The following is a 19,903-nucleotide window of genomic DNA, read 5'->3' on the forward strand; positions in this document are numbered from 1 at the left end:
CTTGACAAGCAGTGGAATGTTAAGGGGTAGTCTAGGCATATGGACAAAAGATGAGAAGTGTTAAGCACAGAGGGAGATGGTTTTGCTGGATACTTGGTGGAAGAACTGTGTTTTTATGTTGACAACCAAAGTGGCTGGACAAGAAATATAGCTTTCCTTGCAGATTGTAGGAGTAACCTGCTTTTCTCAGTGATAATGGGGGAGACGATTACCATGATAACCGTAATACCTAAAATTTATTGAGTAATTGACTAAATGCTAAACAGTTCTAAAAATTATAAGGGTATTACTTAATTCCCATGGCAATCCATTGGAGTGGGTATCATTATTATCACTATATTATAGTCGAGGAAATTGAGGTTTACTGAGGTATGACTTCATGGACAGGAAAATGCAGAAATTTCACTCAAATACAGGTATTCTGACTCCAGAATATGCACTCTTCACCACTAGAAGCAAGTTTGATATTAGGAAGTTAATTCAGAAATCAAAAAATGTTTTAGAAGGGAAAGACTCTGGTTGGAGTTGGATGAACAGAGACCCTTAGAACTGAAACACTAACACTAGAAAATTCAAAAGTGTCTTTGACATCTTGTTCTGTTTTGGTGGAAGTCGGAATGGCATTGGAGCTAGGTTTAGGGTGGAGAAATGTCTTAAAATATTTAAAGTCCTGATAAATTAAAGAGGAATGTGTCTTGTGCAAAATAGTGTGATTTAAAGCCCCAATGAATTAATAATTATGTGCTGAGTGCTCAGTTAAAATAGATTTTGACGTTAATTGTGGTAATCTGTCCAATTAGATAGGTGTCCTTGGGTTAGATTAACGTTTCTCATAACTTTTATCTCTACTATGACATGCTGTTATAATAGACACCTTATATTCTAATAACTATTATTGCTTCAGTGTAACATACATATCCACACATATGCATAGATATGTATATATATACATACACATGTGTGCACACATGCACATATGACAAAGCCCGTCAAAGCAGAATGGGCAAATGTAATGATGCAATGTCAGGCCATCAATTCAGAAAAATTGTAGGTTTCATAAAAACATCTAAGAGCTTTTGAGTGTGTAAGTTAGTACAGGTAGGGTACTCAAGAGATCTATTTATTAAAAATTTTTTTAATTAAATTAAAAAAAATTTAATTTCTTATACAGGTTTTAAAGGTTACTTTCCATTTACAGTTGTTCCAAAATATTGGCTCTATTCCCCATGTTGTACAAGACATCCTTGAGCCTGTCTTACACCCAGTAGTTTGCGCCTCCCACTCCCCCACCCCGATAGAGCGCACACACACACACCCCCAACGGGTAACCACTAGTTTGTTCTCTGTATCTGTGAGTCTGCTTCTTTTTTGTTATAGTCAATTGTTTGTATTTTTTAGGATCCACATATAAGTGATATCATACAGTATTTGTCAAGAAATCTATTTGAATGATGCTAAAGGGCCATAAAGTAAAAAAAAAAAAAAAAAGCTAAATATGAATCCATTTAATTCCATTGCTTTTGCCACTGAACATCCCAGTATTCATTAGTGTCAGAAACACAAATGGTGGAGAACCATTGCACAATACTATTGGTTTTAATAATATTGTATCCAAGATAGATAATTGTGGCAGAAGGCATTCAGATACCCTTTGCTTAGGTTTCTGAGCTTGAGCACATGAAGAATTAGATTTGAGCGTACCATTGGTAAATTGAAGCACACAGAAATGAGCCCAGTGTCTATAATTCAAGCTGTTTGCTAACTCTGTCTGGGAGGAGATTGAGAGAGATACCCAGGGCTGAGTATAGGATAAGAGACCTAAATCTATCAAGCTCACAGTGGAGTCTTGGTTTTAGAGTTTCTCTCATATTCTGGGAATCTAGTGATGCTGAATATGATTAAGTATACAGTGATATTGCACAATAGGATCCTTAAATACAAACTGAATATTTGCTGCTGCAACTTAAGCAATAGGTATTATCTCTTTTAAGGATGGAGGACAATTTTGCTGTATTGGATTTTTTTTAAGGAACAATTTCAAACAGACAGATAAACATAACACCCATTAAACAACCACAGCTCCATGAAATTTTAACATTTCCAGATCCCACTCTCCTTTTTTTCCACCTCCAAAGAAACCTGTGCCCTAAATTTAGTATTTAATGTGCCCAAGAGTATTTTAACACTCTGAAGTTATCCTGTGAAGTTATATGTTGTCTGTGAAGAAACATAAATGTCTTTATTTTCCATGGTATTTTGTAAATGGTACCATATTGCACATATCCTCCTACAACTCGATTTTTCTTTCAATATTTTCTTTTTGACACTTAACCATATTGAACATTTAACTAAAATTCATTTATTTGCTTTGTGGTGTCACATTATATAAACATACTGCAATTTATATATCCAATCTTCTGTGAATGGTTACTGAGTTCTTATTTTCAGTCTTTCACCATTGCAAGCAGTGCTACAATGCGTAGTCTTATACAGGTTTCTTTGTTCACGTGACTATGTTTCCTAGGTCTAGGTAAACAATCCTCTGTGTGTCTCTAGATAAACTTTTGATGCAGAGAAGTTATTGATATAGTCAAATTTATCAACAGTTTCTTTTGTGGTTGTGTTTTTTGTGGCTTGTTTAAGAAATCTCTGCTAGAATAAACATTCTAAAAATTTCAAAGGTTTATATCTCTAAATTTAGGTCTCAAAAGCAACAAGTATCCAATTTTATCTTATTTTTTCCTTATGCATATATGGTTGTTCCAGCACAATGGTTTTTTGTGCTATTCATTCCTTCTTTGCTAATTTTTATAACACCACCTTTCTCATATGTGATTCTCTGTCTTGTTGGATTGGTCCATTTACCTAAACCTGTGTGAAGAGCATGGCATCTCAGTCATTATATGAAGGCTTGAGATCTGGTGGGGTTAACATCACCACTTCATCCCACTGTGTTCTTTTTTAAGAGTGGTTTAGTTATTCTTGACCCTTTGGGCTTCAATATAAACTGTAGAATCAGTGGACAATTCCAAAAGAAAATGTTTGGATTTTGATTTTTATAAATAAATTACTGGATAATTAAATTATAAGTTAATTACTGGATAATTAACATTTACAAGAATTTAATTTTTCTACCTGAGAACATAGAAACTCATAGAAACTTTATTCCTGAATAAACTTCATTTATTCAGAATTATTTCATATCTTTTAGTAAAATTTTCTTCATGTAGGTCTGCATACATTTGGTTTAATGTATCTCTAAATACTGATTTTTTTTGTTCTCAACAATACTATTTACTTCAATCTATTTTAATAAGAGGTTTTAATCAATTGTCACTAGTGTACAGAAAAATGATGTTTGCGTTTTTAAAATAATTGCTAAGCTTTTATGATTCCAAATATGTAGCTGTAGTCTCATTTGGATTTTAATGGGAATCATAACTTAGTAAATAAAGTTGTCAATTTTTTTTTCTGTTCCAGTGTTGTTTTACCTTTTGTTTTGATATAAAAACAATGTTGCATTGGAGCAGTGAGAGAGATATCCTTGTCTTGATCCTAACTTTAATTGTATAGAAGTATAAAACTATACAGTTCTAAGGTAAATACTTGAATTATGTATTACTTAATATATTTTAAAAACCTCTGCTTTAAAAAATTGTTTTAATTAGTATTTTATGTAAGTTAAACTACATTTCTTTTATATTGAGCCTGATTATGCATAAATAAAGGCAAAGGGCACAATTCTTTAAAAATAAAGTTTATTTAAAAAATAATTATTGCACTAATTAAAATAGATCTCAGTTTCTAAAGGATCATAAAATTTTAGGAAGTTTCTGAAAGTCAGAATCATTCAAGGTCAGGATGACTCATGCTTGAAAATAATTTTGTGTATGCCTGTAGGTGTTTGTATAAGCATAAAAAAAGTATGTGAAATGGTAATGACTATTAATAATAGTTACTCCAAGGGGTTGATTTTATAAGAAGGTGTGGACTTATGCAGATTATTAACTTTATACTTTGAATTATTTGACTTGCCAAAATAAGCAAGAATTACTTCCGCAATTTAAATCATCAAATGAAGTGAAATGAATAAATAAATAACAATAATCACAAGCCAGACCACTCAGTGGGATGTTATAGTATACCTTTATGCATTCTATGAGTGATTGGAATAAACTGAGTATACATTTCCTTCAAACTCTGGGGTCATACAATCCTAAATAAAATGACAATAATCTCTCTTTTGTTTGCTGTACCCAACCTGTATTTAATTTCCACACCCGGAGTGAGGTTTGTCAAGCTCCAGAGTCTGGGTTTCTACTGACATCTTACTCTCTCCGGTGTACATGGCAGAAGAGAAAGGTCACATCAAAAGATGTAGTCATTGGGAGATCATCTAACTTCTCAGATAACCCCAAGAGCAGGGATTCCAGAAGGACGTCACAGAAACTCAGGAGTCAAGCATCAAACTTTACTTGGCAAGCACTGTGCATTTATCCTTCCTTCACACAAAAATAAGCAAGTAAACCTTGACTTTTAAGTGATGATTTTGGGGAACAGTATTTAAGTTAACTGCAAGTGATCAATAATTTTTTTTTTTACTATAAAAAATACCTGAACTTGACACATACATTTTGAAAATTTACTTTGCCTTTCAAAATACTTTATATAAACCTGCTAGTAATTATTATGATTATTTATTCTTTCATTAGTAGAACACTTTTGAACATGTTTTAAATTTCAAATACTGATCACTCTAGGTAATAAGGAAAGCGAAGAAGAAAATGTATTCTCTACCCTGAAGGCTTTTGATAAATGCATTATCTGATTCTTTTCTGATGATTTTCTTCACTGGAGTTGTGCAATACTGTTTTGTTTTGTTTTTTTTCAATTTGAAAGCATCTTAAAATATAGTTCTTTTCTACCAATAACACACTTCTGCTCTTCGCCACGTAGTTGTCCTCAGGCCAAACACTGTCGTTTTGTGATCTTGTCTGTCCTTTCGGCTTTCCGATTGACTTTAAACTTTATTTTAAATGTTATTTTCTTATAAATATAACATTTAGAGATGGATACAAAAGGAGCAGGGTATTTTGTAAAAGTATGTATTTAGTGAACGATTCAGAGGTCTGGGACTTAAAATTGCAGGCAGGGCATGTTTTTTTAAGGGATTACAAAGTTAGTGCTTTTGTGTAAATAACCTGATCTCTGTTGTGTTCATTTGTTTCATATTTAAAATCGGGTACTAAGGATGCTCACCTTTAAGGATACGGGTGAAAATCAATTGAAGTAAAATATGAAAATTCTTTGTTTACTTTAAAGAGTAATAAAATCTTAAGCCATGGAAGCAATTGTAAAGACCTTACAAACTTCGTTATAAAATAAATAAACTTGAGGGATCTAATGGTAATTATAGTTAACAATACTCTATCATATACTTGAAAGTTGCTAAAAGAGTGGATCTTAAATGTTCTCACAGCGAGAAAGAAATTTTCTAGTATGTGAGGTGGAGGGGGTGATAGCTAATGTGAGGGTGGTAATCATTTCACAATATATAAGTGTATCAAATCAACATGTTGTACATCTTAATTTTACACAGTGTTAAATGTCAATTATATCTTAATAAAGCTGGGAAAAATAAATGGAGGATAGTATTATGCTTACAGCATTCCTTATGGCATTTAGAAGACAGAGTTACCTATAAAATTAGTATTTTCTAAAGATAAAACTGTATAACCTCTGTAATAAAAACCCATGCTTCAAGACAAATTTAAACAAAAATAATCAAATATTTATTGAGCCTCTTCTGTGTACCAAGCAGGATGCTAGGAAGGCCCTGGAGATAACAACAGATGTCGTCTCCGCCTTCACAGAGCTTACAGGTTTTATATCGAAGTAATTGCTCCAAAACATCAAATTCAGAATAAATCATGGAAGCATTGCAGAAAATTTACAATGTAAACAAACATGAATGTATCATGCAGTTCACAATGAGGATAAAATAGAGGCATCGAAATAGCTCCTCCTGGGGGAAGAGGAATGCATGCTGCTGATTGCACAGAAATAGAACTGTATCCCAAGCAAATGTGCCATCACAGTGATAGGTACTGTGGGCGAGAAGTGGCTGAGGCCTGAGCCAGGTTTCCCAAAGGGATCACTCTCTGTGAGGCAAAATGAAAGAATCCGGAATATCACACATCAAAGGACACCCGAAGCTTATTGGTCATCTCTTTCTAACTAAACTTGCATGTTCACGTGGTAACACCCGCCTCCTCCAGCACATTCATCTGAGAACAGCTGCAGAATTAGATTGCTTGCATTTCATATTATAAAATATACTGTGCATCTTCTAAACCATAATGTAAATAAAAGAATCTGTCACTTTAAGAAGAGACCAAAGCAGAAAAGCCACACAGTTAATTCCAGAGATGTGAAGACAATGTATGATAAAATATAACTCCCATGGCTCGTTGACAAAATACAAAACATATCTTAATAAAACATTCCTTTGACATGACTGTAGGAGTAGTTCTCTTGCTTCACCATTAAGTATAATGCTGAATATTTATAAAACAATATTCATCATCCTTCTTAATCCTTAAGCACTAGAAACATTCTCATAAAAGTCAGGAAGAAAGGGAGGCACAATCATTGATTATTTAACATTGCTCCAGATGTACTAGCCATTTCAATTAGAGAAGAGAAAGAAATATGAGGAACCCATACACACAGGAGAAAGGAGGCAACAAGATTATTATCATTACTTGCAGATGATCAGGATGCATTCCTGGAAATCCCTAGCCTAGCAAATGACATTGAACACTATTAGAAAACATAAAATAGGTCAGTAAAGTTACTGATCCCAAGATTAACAAAAATAAATAGGTTCCCAAGATAGAACACAAACAGCCATTTTAAATATGCACCCACACCGTATGCATGAACATGCCTTTTTGGGGGCAAGGAGTTCTCGAATAGGGAGGGTTTGTTTATCCTGTCCTCAATTCGTGACACATTGTTGCATAGGGTCTGTGCAAGGCCACTCTCTGGTTTATTTAGTTATTTCGTTAATTCCCTTTTATCTCTCTACCCACTAACATTCCCCTAACACCCTAATAGACAAATCTGCTTGATGTGTTCTTGCAAAATGCTGTGGTTACGCTAATGCTGGTATGTTATTCCTTCATGTTCATGTACGCATTTTACCTAGACACTCTCCCAGTGACAACAACAGATTAATTTTTCAATTAAAAAGTTATTTTGAAAAGATGGGCTCTTAAAAATGTATAGTTCTGACGTTCCAGGTGTGGGCTTGTGTTCTGATTGCCTCCTATACACCCACTGGTGAGGGCGGGCTACGGGACCTAAATGGTAGGAGGGGCCAAACCCATGACACTAACACTGGACGGTGAGAGTCATAGCAGTTGCTGAGTCACATACAGCCACATTCCCGGAGGGGAGGACACCCCACACTATTCAGGGACACACACATGAGTGCTACTCTCCAGAGCGGAGTGACCAGGAGAGCTGTAGGAGGCTGGCTTTGTAGGACCAAGGAGGAGAGGTGCTCCCTGGTTTGTATGTGATTGGCTTATCTGAATACTTTTGTGGGCGATCAGGGAAGCTAAACCCATTAAATTGATGACCAGGCAGAGGGCAGCTGTCCAGATGTTAGGGGAACTGGGTGGGGAGTACATCAGGCCACAGCAGGCAAACTCATGGTTAGGCCTTCGGAGCCCTGCAAGGATCAAAGATGTCAAGGCAGCACGTGAAGTTTTAGACTTTGCAGTACGGCTTGGAATTCTTACCCTATTTCTCATGTCAAGGTCTCCCAAAGGCACCATAAAAGTCATTCTTTTTATTTCTTCCCTAACGACATTTGAACAATGCCCGGCTAGTATTTAAGGTAAGACAACCCTCCCTCCTGCTTCATTGCATTCATTCCAATGCAACATGGGTCTGCGCTGGTATTTCTATGTTTCAAATGCATAAAACATTCATACATGCTGATTTTCTTGCTAGATCTCCTGTAAACCTTATTTGAAAAAAGAGAAGTGGTTCATAAAAGGTGTGATTTCTTATGGCTGTCGCTAGAATGGGCTGAGAGAGGTGGAGTGGTTTTATGAACTTCTCTTCCATCCTTGAAAACAATTCATACGCTAGAGAAGAAGTCCTTTGATCAGCAGACAATACGGGGCTGAAGACAGGGGATGACGATGGGAAGTATACAGTTTCATACTGAGGGAAAAAATCAGGCCCGCTTTTGGAAATGATAACGACTGGAATGCAGAGGCTCAGAGGATTTAACGGAGAAGAAAAATAGGTGCTCTCCTGTGCAATGTAGAGAAAGTGTTTCTAGACTGCTCTTCTTAGCGTAAAATAGGCCATGCGATCTGACAAGGTCGGGGGATGTGTCTGGACAGCAGCCCCAGCTTGTAGCACCTGGGGAAGGGAGAGCAGAGTGGGAGGCAGAGGTGACACTGGGGCCACCCATGGGTAGTGGAGAGAAGAGGGCATAGACAGGGTGACGACGTGTGTGAGCCAACCTTGATCACTGTGCTTCCTGGGTACCAGGAGGGAGTTATCTAGCTGTGTCATCCATCTAAGTATTTTGTAACATTCATGAGGTTTCTGTAACCCTGTGGCAGGAAACCTATGCTTCTCACTTACGTCATCCTTTTTTAGCAAGTGATCCAAGTCGGCGTGTTTACATGCCTCAGGGATTCAGGGAAAATGAACTGACTAATTCCTGAGCACCTCCTCTCTGGGTTTTTCTAAGATGGGCAAGCATTAAACACAAGATTTTGATCAGTTCTGTGAATGTAAATAGATGTAATAACTACCTCACAGCTTTTTAGTCACACTCATTTATGTTTGTCTACTTATAATTGCATCTGTAGGTACATCATCCCTTATTTATCTAATGCGTAAAGAGGCCTTATGAATCATGAGGTATTATTATACATGTTGCTTTTAGCATATTTCCTTAAATCGGGGTGATTTTATAGAACAGCAGAGGGAGGAAGAAAGGAAAGGATCTCATGCTCACTGTATAGCCGAGTATCTCACACTATAATGGGTGTTTTATAATCAGAAATCCTGAGTTTAAACACCTATGTCACCTTACTAGTAGAGGGACCACTGTTAAGTTTCTTAGCATTTCTCAAACTGTTTACTCATTGATGAGTGACTCATAGGACTGAAGTTAGAATTAGATCAGGAGAAAGTACGTTGACCTAACTCACTGAGCATCAGTGCTTCCTGTAATAGATGATCCGTATAAAGGATTTTCTCAGGGAAACCAAAGAAGAAAAGAATATTTATTTATTATAATGGAATATTGTATATTCAATCTAAGTATTTCTATTTAAAAATATCTAAATGGTGCAGAACCAGTACAGAGTACAAAATTGCTGGGTTTTATCATTGCTATATTTTAGTAGGGGAAATGTGAATTTCTTTAGAAATATGTAAAACTCAGTTAAGGGAAAAGTCTAACAGACATTAGTGTTGATTAGGTATTATCTTACATAAAAGGTACCTCTAATATTAAAAGACATATCTTTCTAGAATTAGTCTGGGTTGTGGAAACCTGAGAGTTATACAACCTGGTTCCATTCCAGGCTCTGTCATTAATTTGCTCACAAAGACCCTCTGTCCTTTCTTTTTTCATCTGAAAAGTGAGGGGGCTACCTTAGTTGGAGTCTACTGTAGACAGAATAATGGCCTCCAAAGGTTCATATTCTAATCCCCAACACCTATGAATATATTATCTGTCCAAAGGAATTTTTCAGATGTAATTAAATTAAGGATTTTTGATGGGAAACATATTCTGGATTATATGGATGGACACAGGGTTCTATATAAGATGACAGAATCATCAGAGTCAAAGGAGACGTGATAATAGGAGCTTGGATCAGAGTGATGTGATAAAGGGGCTTGAGCTGAGGAACTGAGTGGCCTTTAGAAATTGAGAAGTGCAATTAAAAATTTATTTATTCATCTGTCAAAGCACATTTGGGCTGTCAAGCCAGATTTTGGCTGTTACTACAAATACAGCTGCAGTGAACATTCACGTATAAGTCTTTGTATGGACATGTCCTTTCATTTCTCTTGGACAGATAACTAAGAATTGAATCTGGGTCATATGACTCATGTATGTGTAACCTTTTAAGAAACTGCCAAACTATGTTCCAAGGGGTTGTACTATTTTTCTACTCATTGCCAGCACTTAAAATGGTCAGACTTTTAAATTTATGCCTTCTAATAGATGTGTAGCGATATGCTGCTGTTCTAATTTGCATTTTCATTTCTCTGATGACTGATGCTGAACATCATTTCATGTGCTTATTTGCCATCCATATTTATTCTTTAGTGATGTATCTAATCAAAACTTGTACCCATTTGTTATTGGTTGTTTCCTTGTTTTAGAATTTTGAGAATTCTTTGTATATTACAGATGCAAGTCCTTTATGATATATGAGATTTGCTGATATTTTATCCTAGTTAACGGCTTGTCTATTCATCTGTTGAGAGTATCTTTTAATTTGAATTATTTAAAATTTACTGAGGTCACTTTTTTGCCCAGAAACAAAAAACTATATTTGTCCATGTAATTAATACTTCTAGTGCTTCTAATTCTTTTATATAGATCCAGAATTTCATTTATTATCATTTACTTTCTGCCTGAAGGACTTTTCTCACCTGAATTGGTATGACAGACAGATCTACTGTTTCTTGACTACAAAAAGCAAAAAATAACAACTTTGTTTTTTTTTTTTTAGCAGCAACATCTACCAATCCTGCTTCAGCTTCCCAAAATCACTGATCTAATCTTTACTTAGACTAGTATTTCCTAGATATTTATGTTTTACAGGGAAAAAAACCCTTACCTGCATTTATCTTTCTCAAATAAGAACTAGGGGCTTACATACTACCATTATCTATATCACCAAAATTTTATAAACGAAAAATATTAGAATAAGAGGACTTTTGTATAACCAAAGTGTAACTTTTTGAAAATTCCTATTTTTTTTTTCTTCTTCTTGCTTCCCAGGAAATGGTGGAAGTTTTGCTTTGGTCCATCACTCATCTGGGAATCACATTGGAAAGCCACCATCACAGAGTACACACAAAAGAATCTGAATCAAGGATAAGGAACTGGCTTATCTGAGAGACAAAATAATGTCAACAGCAGGTATCTTGCCCCTAAGGAGTCAGTTCTCCACTGCAGGCTAGGGATGGATTCAGTTTCAGATTTTATACTTTACATTTTTCATCCACAAGGTTCATCTTCCCTCTCCCAGAAACTTCCACTTATTAAGTAGTTATCACCATGTTGAGTCATGTTACATGCCTCCTGCGTGGACTCTAGCACCATGTCAGAGTGATGTATCACTGCTCCTGGTTTTCAGGGTGTGGATACTCTTATCTAGGCTTAGGTTCTTTGTTTCATTCCCAAAAGAAGAGAATAAGTTCCCCAGACTGGTGAAGATGTGAAAACTGGTCTCTGAAAATTTATAATTGATACTGATAATAAAGGCACTAATCGTATGTTTTACCAAAGTTTTACACACTCATTAGGTATGAAAGGAAACTTACAGCATAAATAAAAACTCTTCAAACTTGTGACACCCCAAATCCCTTCAGCTCTCTCATAATAATGTCTGAACTTGCTTAATTCACAAAAATGAATAAACACACACACAATTATTTTAATATATGAACAAGAATTTTTCAGACCTAATTTTATTAGACATAACTGGTTAAGTTTTCCTAGTCATCCAGGTTTCCTGCCTCTTCCTCATGAGAAATAATTAACTAAGGCCAAGGTCGTATCAAGCCATTCGTTTTTAAATATTATTATTGCTTCAGCTTCTCCCAGGTACATTGACCCTTTTAAGTCTTCCTAGAATGAGAATGGTAACTTTTTTCCAAGAGTCATTTTTTTGAAGGCGAATGAAATTGCAGTGATTTAAAGAACAGTTATTATTTCTACCCACTTAGTTCAAAATAAAGTATTTTGCCATATAAATTAGAGGAAGGAAAATAATTTTCACTGCTAGAGCATAAAACAAATTAGACATAATGGTACATAAAAGGCAAACCATAATCACTCTCTTCAAAATTAATGCCTTTTACAGGATATGAAGTCATTAAACAAAAACGTGTCATAACATTTTTAACCTATTCTAGTTTCCATGCTCCAGTGACCTATCTACTTTCTGTTGACCATATTCTGTGAAGCCAGTGCCAATAATTAAATAAATTGCATTGTACAAAACTTACAGTGATCTAATATGGCATGAAGCCAACTCTTTCCTTTCATTAAAAAAAATTTCAATTACTACTTTATTTCTTGACTCTAGAAATTTCTTTTAACAAAATGATTTTATTACAAAATTCATTTTTCTCAGTGGAATATGGGACCTCTCCTCTGTGAAAGCTAGCTTATGTTCACAAAAATATGGGCATAAAATATTTTGCTTGTAATCATGTTTTTTCAGCAAGGGCAGAATACATTAGGCTTCGAATATCCATATAATGGGATTATCAGATGTGCATATAATCATAGTCACATGTGATTGTGTTAGAGATTCCAATGTGGATCTTCTAGAATTTCAGGTGAAATACTGCTCTAAATCTAAGCCTGGTCAACCCTGTGCTGGCCGTCAGTGATGCCTATTGATACAGCTGCAGTCTTATTCTCTCATTATATATATTACGTTCAGGTTTTAAATCTTGCTGAAATTTACTTTTTTATGAGTGGTAAGAGGTGTGAACCTAATTGCATTTATTCTCCAAATGTTTAGCAATTATTCCAGAAACACCACTGTGTCCCTATTAATATAATAAATGTATTTAATGTATACGATATATGTATAACATCTATAAAAACATTTATATATTTCAGCAAGGGCATAATACATTAGGCTTCAAGTGTCCATATAATGTGATTATTTTATACATACATACATGCTATGGAGCATACATGCATGCATGCTATGGACAGCATGCATAAATAAAACCAAAAGCAAAGGTGATAAAGAAAGACATTGATAAATTTACTATACCAAATTGTATTGTTTATGACAAAAGTCACCATAAAAATGAAAAGACTATTTAGATAAAATATTTTGGGTAAAAACAATTGTTCATTGATTAAGGACAAAATTTAATATTCTGAGTTCATAAAGAGATCCTAAAATCTCAATAGAAAAGTAGATTTACAACAGGTTATTCTCTGAAGAGGAAATGCAAATGGCCATTAAACATAGAAAGAGATGCTTAACCTCACTTACATTTGGAAAACAATTAAAATAACTGATACACCTACTTTCATATATCAGATTATTATCAGAAATTGAAAGATCTGATAATATCAAGTGATTGAGAGGTAGGTACTCTCATAAACTTTCCCTATGGGAATACAATTTAGACTATTTATTTGGGCAGTCAAGCTCTATTAAAATTTAAACTATATGTCCTCAAGTATTCCACTTTTCCATCTCTCTCCTGATATTCACTCATACTTGATGCATATACAAGGATGTTCATTGCAGTATTGCTTATAAAGCAAAATAGCAGAACTTGCCTATATATCCAACAATAGATATTAAACTATATATAGTACATTCATAGTATGAAATTCTACACAGTAATTAAAGAAGAGACATAGGGTAGAAAAAAACAGTGATGCATATAGTACAAATCTTTTATGTAAAGAGAAAACATGCAAAAACCATAGATGTATACATATATATACGTACATACATATATATGTATATATAACATTACTATATCTCTAGGTAAAGTTTTTGTAAATACGTAAGTAGGAAAGATCTGGAAGAATCACAAATCTTGCCAGGTCACATCTGGCAAGAATACCAACAGACACTTTGACTTTATTTGAGTTACTTGATTTTTTTTTAACTATATGAAAGAACTGATACATTATTTGGCTAACCAAAAAGAGAAACATTTACTTTAAAAATACGTCTAATCTACGTTTCTAACCAATATTATTATGTTAGTAAATTATTTTTTAGTTGCAGGCATTGGATTTGAAAAGTAGGACCAGTGGAGTTTGAAACAAACAAAATGACAGTCCAAAAATTTAACCACATGGATTTAAGATCTCTAGACTAAAATTACCATTCTCTCCTACACTGACGTTATATGGCAGAACAGGGACCTAGATTAAGGACCCAAAGATTAAAATCTCCATTTATGGTAGCCAGAGTTAGAGCTTTGTGTTAATAAAACTATGTCTGCAGAGAGTGTAACTGTTTACAGTAAGTTCAAATGTAAAACCTCTTTAATTCTAGGAGTCGCAAGTCCTTGGGATGCTACTCTTCTTTGGCTAAGAATGTAATTTATATTATTTGAAAGGAAATAAAACAAATGTACACAGAGAACGAAAGACCTGTCAAAGGATTTCATATACCTTTATCAAATGCAATGTCCGAATAATATTTGACTATCTACATTTCCTCCTGCTCTCTGCTTGAAGTTGCATATATTGGGATTGATATGGCTGCAAAAAACTGTAAACCCACTAAATGTCTTAGTTGTAAGGGTATTTGATATAGTAAAAGAAGTCTAGAGGTAGGTGTAATCAGATTTATTTTAAAGGTTCAATGATATCAAGAATGCAGGATTTACATGCTTCTGCTCTACAATGATCAAAGTGTTGACTTTTCATTCTTGTGCTTTATTGCCTCACTGTTGCAAGATAGTTGTCACAGCTCCAGGCATCACTTCTCCATTCCAACATCTTAACCTCAAAAAAAAGATGTAGGGAAAATGCCTTTTCTTTCTGAAAGTTATAGCTATTTATCTACAGAGATAATCTCTCCACAAATTTCCCCATTAGAACTCCCTTTTATGTCATTTTACCTGGAACTTAAGTTCTAATGGTTATGCATACTATCAAGAGACTTCCATGGTTATGCATACTATCAAAAATACATGGAAAAGGGGACTACTGTTATCATGGTTGGCTTTGACTAATATTGATTTATTTACTAGAACCAGTAAAGGGACATAATTCCCCTGAATCTAAAGGATCTACACTTGCTTCCATGAGTGAATCGGCATTACTTAAATAAGGAGAAAGGGGGGAGGGGGAGGGTTGCCTAGCCTCTGAACAATGGGAATCTTGGTTGTTCATGTAATCTTGGTTCTCAAAGTAGCATTGCTCTCTGAGGGCTAAGAATTAAAGACAGAGATTGTTTGTACATATCAGCTTATTCTGTAGCCTCCACCTGCAGATCTAATTTTAGACAAAAAGGAGGAAAGATCTTCCAACACTTTTTATTTCACTTCATAGGGTAGAATTGTAAGTCCAGTTGAGGTCTCAATTGTGCCATCTTTTTACCTTATTTGGGGTAGAATTCAGTTGTCTTGCTGCCCGGTTAACCAACAAACTCTGGATTAAGGTATTCCTAATTATAGCAGTGAGTGCCAGGAGCTATGAAAAGGGCATTTCTGTACTATCCCATGTAATCCTAACAAAAAACCAATGAGGTGGCAACTCTGGGAGATTTGCAGGGCATTCCTGGAGTAAGGGCTCAGTGATCAGAAGATTACTTAGAGAACAGAAAATCAGAGCAATTCTCAAGGGGCTCTTTTCATGGCTCATAAAAGTACTTGATGGACATTATTCTGTCTCAGAGGAGACCTCAGATATTTAAAGGTCAGAATATTCTTGTTTCCAGTTCTACTGTTATTTAGATAGTGCTAAGTGTATATTGGTACATTCTTCTTCTGACCCTCCCCACTTAGTTCTAAACTTCATACATTCAGTCTTCCCTTTGTTAGCAGTCTATATTAATGCAGTTTTTACACACTGAATTAGATTTTTCTTTCTTGGCTAGAATTATATTTAAGTCCTGCTTCTGCTCAGAAGCTTTGGTGACTTTGATTGGATTTGGGAATTCCCAAATTTTCTCAGCCTTAGATTTATAGACAAGCAATGAGTTAAATACATATATGGAAAAATGTGCTATTTTTAAATTACTTGTCCTGTATTCACTCTTAGAAGTTAAGCTTATTTTCGTGCTTCAGATGTGATTTAATTAGTTTGATGTTCTGACATGTCTTTTTTGTTAATTTTATTTATTTTTTTGGCCGTTGGGTCTTTGTTGCTGCGCACAGGCTTTCTGTAGTTGCAGCGAGTGGGGGCTACTCTTCGTTGTGGTGCATGGGCTTCTCAGTGCAGTGGCTTCTCTTGTTGTGGAACATGGGCTCTAGGCGCGGGGGCTTCAGTAGTTGTGGCTCGTGGGCTCGGTAGTTGTGGCTTGCGGGCTCTAGAGTGAAGGCTCAGTAGTTGTGACCAATGGGCTTAGTTGCTCCGAGACATGTGGGATCTTCCCGGACCAGGGCTCAAACCCGTGTCCCATGGATTGAAAGGCAGACTCTTAACCACTGCACCGCCAGGGAAGTCCCCTGACATGTCTTAAAATAATTTTTGTTAGTTGTGGGATGGGAAAAGAGAGAAGTGAACAGGGGTGAGATCCCTTGTTAAAGAGCCTAGAATATCAAATGGGACTGTAAGTAGTTATGTAATAATTCTAACAGTAGAGTTCAGTGATTTCTGTCCTGGAGCTTCCTAATTACAAGTATCCATTATTCTCTGAATCTTCAATATGAGGACTTAAAAAATTGTTTCACTGTCTGAATAAAAAACCTACTATAACAAATCCACAAGCCAAACTAGACAAAGAATTTAAGTTATATTTCAGTCCTGGTAAGAGATTGTAGAGTACACCACAGTCAGCCATGGCTTTTTTGCCTATAGAACCACATCTTTTTAAAACATAGTTGCATTCTTGCTTTCCTTTTCCCTTCCTTATTAAGTGAAAATGTTCTACGGAAGTCAACTGAGAGAAAATGAGACTTTCAAAGGCATAACCCCTCCCACCCACATCTTAGAAGGAAAAAAAATGTAAAACAAAGAAATGCACATTGGAGTGAATTCATAAAAGTCATTAGTAGAGTCATGCAGACACTCCCATAAAAATTGACACAAAGCAGAAAAGCATGGATTTTACTAAAAAGTCTAGATTCTGTGAAATCTGTGATAAGAGTAGATAACTGATAGCTTCACACAGCATAGAATCTATTACTAAAGGATTTGATATTTTTTTGTTTAGACAAAGACGAGAAGCCCCAAATAGTTACTGCCAAAGATTTAAAAGTTATTTCATCTTATGCAGGTATCAATAAAATGATGCCAAGGCATGTGTGCATGATCATAGTATAAGCAGCTATACAACATTAAAAGTGCAATGACAGGCGCTGTCTCATGCCATTGGGAGCTGCCTGATCACAGCATTGAGTACCCATGCTGAGATTTTTCACCCCATTGCTTCTTCTACAATTTTAGATGATGGGATCTCATGTGTTGTCCACAGTACTTGGTAGTGGTGGTAACATCTGCTAGTTTGAAAAATACTGAAACCTGGACTTAGAAGTAGCCTATAGTCAGTGTGGTTTAAATGTTGGAACTTCCCTGGTAGAACACAGAGGAAGGAATCTGAATGTTCCAGGAAATGGGATTATTGAATCTATTATCTACTCGCTCTGCTATTCCCTAATTATGCCTCAACCTGGAAGGACCCAAAGAAAACTCCCTTCACTCAGCATAAGGAAATGTTGGTGAGGGTACATCAACATCCTTGAAAATCTTGAGATGATGAACTTTGGGGCATAATGGATCCCAGGGTGGTAGAGGCCAGTGTCAGTACTTAACTATCAATGATATGACATGTTCAGTACATCCTAAGGGTAGAAGATTTGACCCACAAGAAGGGTAAACATGTTTAATTGATCATGGATTCCTTAGGGGAAAATAGAGGGGCAGCTTACGGCATACTGTGCTTGACATATATGAGGAGAAACCTAACTGTTCTAGTTTCTAGACCTAAGTTGGTGTACAGAGCTGGAATCCCTTAACATGGGTCGCTTTGAAAAAGAACACTGAAACGCTGCCACAGTTATATTCTATGTAACTTTCCTGCAGCTATCCTCTGAGGCACCTGCAGCCCATCATGAGGGTAATTCTGTGTGATGAAAGGGAAATGGCCATTGGAATTTCAGACATATCCTTTGGTTATTTCTCCAGTTCCATGTTGTATAGTGGGAAGTATAGCAACAGGCATTTCCCTGTTCTAGTGGTCTCCTGATCAATGAAGGGGCAAAGATGGTAGAAAAGGGCAAGACGAAGCCTCTGGAACTACCTCCATCCAGAACTATCACCAACCATTGATGAATCTACAAAACTTTCACAACCAGTAATATATCCCTGGAGGAATTATGGAAGTTAGTTCTAGTTCTGTTTCTATAGTCTTGAAAGATACAAGGAGGATGGTGATTTCTACTACCACATCTCCATTTAACTCAGCTGTTTGGCCAGTGCAAAACCCAGGTGAGTTGGGAAGAATTTTGTATTTTCACAGATATAATTAGACAGTTCCAAATATGATATATTTATCAGAGCATCTTGATGCAGCTCCAATTGTAAATTAGAATAAATTATTGTTGTTGTTCAACCTAATAGTAAAAGACCATTCTTCAGGGACGGCAGTGTATCTTTATTGTCTTAACTTTGAAATAGGTCATGTCTCCTGCTTTTAGTTAAGATACATTAAAGAGGGTTCTTAATCATATTGATATCCTATAGGACATTCAGTTCATTTGTTACATTAAAGATATTATACTAAATGGACCTGGTGAAGCAAGCATTCTTATTAAGACACATATTTGCCAGAGGACGGGAGATAAACTTACATGAAAGATAAGATCCTTGAATTTTCTAGGGTCTAGTGCTATGTCAGGACATCCTTGCTAAAAGGAGGAACAGGTTTTTGCATCTGGTACTGCATGGTAAAAGAAATAAGAATAATCCTTGGTGTGCTTCTTTGGATTTTTGAAGATATATAAGCAGGGTTTGGGTGTGTTGCTTCGATCATTCATAGTTTTGAGTGGGGACTGGACCAAGAAAGGTCTTTTGCAGCAGGTCTGGTCAGATGCAAGCTGTTCAATTTCTTGGGTTTCATGATTCAGTAGACCCATTGTTATTGGAAGTGTCTGACTTAGACAGGCATGCTCTTTAGAGCCTTTACCAAGCCTCAGATCTCCCTAGAGTTTGTAGTAAGGACATGATTTACTTTGCAGCAACTATCCTCCATTTGTTGACTTACATATACTACCAAATGTGAAATTGATAGCTAGTGGGAAGCAGCCGCATAGCACAGGGAGACCAGCTCAGAGCTTTGTGACCACCTAGAGGGGTGGGGTAGGGAGGGTGGGAGTGAGACGCAAGAGGGAAAAGATATGGGGATGTAGGTATATGTATAGCTGATTCACTTTGTTATAAAGCAGAAACTAACACACCGTTGTAAAGCAATTGTACTCCAATAAAGATGTTAAAAAAATAAAGATAAAAACCATAAAAAATAAATAAACTATCCTCCATTTGCAGAGTGGCTCCTGACTTGCTTAGCGGAGACTTAATTCTTGACTATTAATTAGGTGCCAAGTGACTGTGTGACCCCAGATGCCCATCAAAAGCTGGGTATTATTTGATCAAATAAACCATAACATTGGGCATGGACAATAACATTTCAATTTAAAATGTAAGTGTGTGACAGCCTGGAGGGGTGGGATAGGGAGGGTGGGAGGGAGGGAGATGCAAGAGGGAAGAGATATGGGAACATATGTATATGTATAACTGATTCACTTTGTTATAAAGCAGAAACTAACACACCATTGTAAAGCAATTATACCCCAATAAAGATGTTAAAAAAATAAAAAATAAAAAAATAAAATGTAAGTGGCCCATAGGAGGTTGTGTTTTAGCATGTCCAGAAAGCATAAGCAAATCACTGAACACATGGCT

The 19,903-nt window shown here is 35.8% G+C and overlaps 1 protein-coding gene across 24 annotated transcripts in view; it reads left to right on the forward strand.

Moving 5' to 3' along the window:
• Positions 1–19,903, forward strand: part of LOC307189655 (uncharacterized protein) — a 2,229,222-nt gene that overhangs the window by 480,551 nt on the left and 1,728,768 nt on the right. For 14 of the 24 annotated variants that reach the window (XR_013829269.1, XR_013829270.1, XR_013829271.1 and 11 more), the window contains one exon: positions 11,057–11,197. The exons of the other annotated variants lie outside the window; for them this stretch is intronic. The gene's annotated coding sequence lies outside the window, so the exon portion shown is untranslated. The remainder of the gene's footprint in view (positions 1–11,056; positions 11,198–19,903) is intronic. 24 annotated transcript variants of the gene reach the window in all.

The sequence above is a fragment of the Stenella coeruleoalba genome (genome assembly GCF_951394435.1).
Source record: "Stenella coeruleoalba genome assembly, chromosome: 7".
NCBI classification, from domain to species: Eukaryota; Metazoa; Chordata; class Mammalia; order Artiodactyla; family Delphinidae; genus Stenella; species Stenella coeruleoalba.